At 49.6% G+C, this 4,317-nt stretch overlaps 1 protein-coding gene across 3 annotated transcripts in view; it reads left to right on the top strand.

Annotated features, from left to right (window-relative positions):
* SLC6A4 (solute carrier family 6 member 4) overlaps positions 1-4,317 on the top strand; it is a 40,747-nt gene that overhangs the window by 8,950 nt on the left and 27,480 nt on the right. The window lies entirely within an intron of this gene.

Raw genomic sequence — 4,317 nt, 5'->3', positions numbered from 1 at the left:
CCAGGAGGCGGAGGTTGCGGTGAGCCGAGATCGCGCCATTGCACTCCAGCCTGGGTAACAAGAGCGAAACTCCGTCTCAAAAAAAAAAAGAAAATGCAGATCCCTGAGCAGCCACGTGGATCTCTTGAATTAGAATCTCTGGGACAGCATCCCACGTGTCTGTTTCCCAGGTGACCCCAAGCCACTGATTGAGAGGACCAACCATGACCTAGTGAGGCCTGTGCCAGGAGCCACAGATCACTTCGGTCCTGAGTTTTGTGGGCCTCTGTTTCCCTGACTAGAATGTGAAGTAGAAAGGCAGAATGGGCTGCGATGTGTGGAGGCGCTAGTGACATAACTCACTGCTGTTTACTGATGCTTTCCCCAGGCTAGACACTGAGTTAAGCATTTCTCATACTTTAATTCCCACGACAGCCTTCAGGAAGCAGTGATTTTCACACTCTGCTTTTACACAAAGGGAAATGGACGCTAAGAGAGGTTAAGTGACCTACTCAAAGTCACACAGCCAGTCGGTGGTGGATCGGGGATTCCAGTGCAGATCTGAGGCAGAAAGGAGAGCTATGGGTTGTGAACACAGGACCTGTTGAAGGATGACTCTGGAAAGAAGTTAGTCTGGGCTTGGCTGTTTATGTTCATTGGGGGAGGGCTGTTCATGTCTGTCTATGCCAAATTCATTTCCTTCTAGTAAAGTCAAAATAAATGATTCAGTGTCCTTTTGGCCAGCCTCTGGGGGGGATCTTAACTCCATCACAAGGGGCAAATCCTCTAGATTTTATACTCTGTATAGAGAGAAGCCCAGGGCTATCCTCTCCCAGGCAGGGAACGTTCTGGAATTCCTCTCCAAAAACTTAAACCAGGCCGGGTGCAGTGGATCATGCCTGTAATCCCAGCACTTTGGGAGGCCGAGGCAGGAGGATCACTTGTAGGCCAGGAGCTCAAGTCCAGCCGGGGCAACATGGTGAAACCCTGTCTCTGCAAAAAATGCAAAAAATTAGCTGCATGTGGTGGCACACGCCTGTAATCTCAGCTACTTGGGAGGCTGAGGTGGGAGGATCCCTTGAGCCCAGGAGGTTGAGGCTCCAGAGAGCTCTGATCGTGCCACTGCATTCCAGCCTGGATGACAGAGAAAGACCCTGCCTCTTTAAAAACAAAATAAAACAAAACAAAAAACCCAACTAAAATGTCTGACTCTCATACAAGGAATCCTTTGGATAAGGAGATGGCTGTGATGGTGGAGTTCATTTCTACCCTTTTTGTCCAAAAAACAAGCAGATTTTCTCTACCCTCTTCATTTCCATCATGAAATCTCTTGACTTCATTGGAAAGGCAAGCCAGAAGTGCCCATGGCTTCTGACCTGTGCCCCCATGACCCTGCACACTCTGAGAACACAGCAGTGCCTTCAGCAGATGTAAATGTGAGCTCCCATTTTACACTGTGGAGCCTGCAAGGAAGGATCAGCCCACAGCCAAGGTCTTGTGACAGAAACTGCACAACAGCAGCAAAAGACGTAAAGCCTGGGGGCAGCTGTGGTGCAAAACTTGTGAGCCGTCTCTGCTCGCCAGCGGCAGCCTCTGTTACCGCGTCTCCAGAAGCATCGTGTTTTTCCTAGCAGCAGTTGGTCTTCCTTTTCAGATTTTGGGTTTGGCCTGTGGACTCCATGCAGGCAGGACTGTGTTCACCTTGTTTCTTTCTTTCTTTTCTTTTTTGAGACAGAGTCTTACTCCGTAGACCAGGCTGGAGTGCAGTTCCGCTCACTGCAACCTCTGCCTCCTGGGTTTAGGCGATTCTCGTGCATCATCCTTCTGAGTAGCTGGGATGACAGACAGGCACCACCACGCCCAGCTAATCTTTGTATTTATTTATTTATTTTGAGACAGAGTTTCCCCCTTGTCGCCCAGGCTGGAGTGCAGTGGCTCAATCTTGGCTCACTGCCACCTTCACCTCCTGGGTTCAAGCAATTCTCCTGCCTCAGCCTCCCGAGTCGCTGGAATTTCAGGCATGCGTCATCACACCCAGCTGATTTTTACATTTTTAGTAGAGACGATGTTTCACCATGTTGGCCAGGCTGGTCTCAAACTCCTAACCTCAGGTGATCTGCCCGCCTCAGCTTCCCAAAGTGCTGGTATTATAGGTGTGAGTCACCTGGCCTGCCTGCCTTGTTTCTGAGGAGACTAGCATGTGTGGCCCAACAGCATGTCTTTGCTGAAGGAGCGTTCTCCATGGAGAGGGCCAGATTCCATGTTTACTGCTTTGGGTGGCGCCAGCGTTCAGTAATTCCCATCACTCCTGGTAGATGCCTTGGGAACTTCAGCCTCCTTCTGAATAGAGACTATGAACTGCCAGTTGGCTATATGACCTGTAATTAACTCTATCTCTGCGTTAAACCCACAATTCATTTGTTTTTGTTTGTTTTGAAAAAGAAAATTGAGTTTCCTGAGAAATGAACTCACTTTGATCTTGATGCACAAAGTCAAAGTTCTGTAATGCCTTTCTGCTTAGAATGCACTGATGGACAACAAGTAGATGAAGAATCACAGCTATCGCCAAAGGGCTGGATCTTTGTGACTAATCATCATTAATTACATGCTTGGCCAGGTACGGGTTGCTCCTGGTTATAGAGACAGAGGGTGTGGAAAGAGGATTGGCAATTTGATTAGGAGAAGTTTAAATAGAAACAGCCCTTTTTCACTTAGGGTCAGGGATTAGGGGAATGGAGTGAATTAGCTCCGGGAGAGTGAAGAGAAAGTCAACCACAGCCATTGGCTGGTCAACCGCACCCCTCATGTGCAGAGACCTGGGGGGACGAGCTGTCATCCCACAGCAGAGATGGGGTCCATGGCACCACCCTCAGCCTGTCACCGCCTCAGCCTGGAACAACAGCACGCATCCAAGGTGCAAAGGAAGGTTTCCTTCCGGGGCTTTTTCTGGCCATGGGGAAACTCAAAGGCTGCCTGGAGAAGGTCACAGCTGTAATATTGACCTCCTTTGCAATTTTTCCACCCAGCAGGATAAAAATATCTTTTAAAGAAGAAAGCTTAGAAGAGGGCATTCTCAGAAACCAGCCTTCTTAACAACTCACACTTGTCTATTCTTGGGCCAGCTTGTTTTCAGCCATTGTTATGTTACGTCCAAGTCTCGGTAGAGAAAGCCAGCCAGGGCTCTGCAGAATCAGAAAGCTGGGAAGAGAGTCTGGGGCTCCACAGGCAGGAGCTTGAAGGCAGAAAGGGCCCCAGGCACTTGGCGCCTGCTCCCGGCAGACCCGATTAGTCACCAGGAGGAGTTTTCCTCTACCTGACAGAGGCAGCGGAGTGGGCTAAGGAAAGGAGACGTGCGTCTCCTGTCTTTTGGTAGCTTGAGTGGCTGTAACTTTCTGTTTGCACCCCAGATTCTATTATGAGGGGTGGGGGCTCAGTAGGAGAACCCCAGAAAGCACAGCTGGACAGAGGGAGACAGTCTCTGGGGAGAGGCAGCCGGGTCATGAGTTGCCTGAGGGATTCTCTGGGTTTTCTCGCACTGGGGCCATTTCAGCCTGTTGATATAAAATTTATAAGCTAAAAAAATTAAAAAGAACTAGAGGATATTTCCAGAAACAAGATCTCTGTAATGGCCCAGAACACAAATAGAAACAGTGTATTATTCTTCCAGGAGCTGCTCGCCATAGTTGCCAGGAATTCATGATTGGATGCCTTTGGGGCTGAACCCCTGAGGACTCCAGAGAACACACATTGCCCCCCAAAAATCTACCTACCCGCACACATTTTCCACCCTCTCTGCAGGATGCCTCAAGGGAGAAAGTAAATGAAATCCAGAACGAATCACTTGGCCCCTGAGGCAGGGGGGTAACTGCTCACTGCTGAAGCTAAGTGTTTCTTCTCCCCAAAGTATTGCTTCTGAGGGACTGGTTCCCTGCTGTAGACCCTCTGGGCGTGGGCAGAGAGGCCAGGGAAAGGTTAGGTGATGCAACTGGAGCTTCTATTTAAATGAGGAAAGTGGCAGTACTGAAAATAGAAGAGGTTCTTGCAGAAAATTGTGGAGTCAGGCTGGGCTCGGTGGCTCATACGTGTAATCCCAGCACTTTGGGAGGCTGAGGCAGGTGGATCACATGAGGTCAGGAGTTCAAGACCAGCCTGGCCAACACAGTGAAACCCCGTGTCTACTGAAAATATAAAAATTAGCTGGGCGTGGTGGAGCACGCCTGTAGTCCCAGCTACTCAGAGGCACAAGAATCGCTTGAATCCGGAAGGCGGAGGTTGCAGTGAGCCAAAATTGTGCCACTGCCCTCCAGGCTGGGAGACAGAGCAAGACCCTGTCACAAA

Source organism: Cebus imitator, unplaced genomic scaffold (genome assembly GCF_001604975.1).
Source record: "Cebus imitator isolate Cc_AM_T3 unplaced genomic scaffold, Cebus_imitator-1.0 Scaffold140, whole genome shotgun sequence".
Classification (NCBI taxonomy): domain Eukaryota; kingdom Metazoa; phylum Chordata; class Mammalia; order Primates; family Cebidae; genus Cebus; species Cebus imitator.
This window is presented reverse-complemented; position numbering and strand designations above follow the sequence as displayed.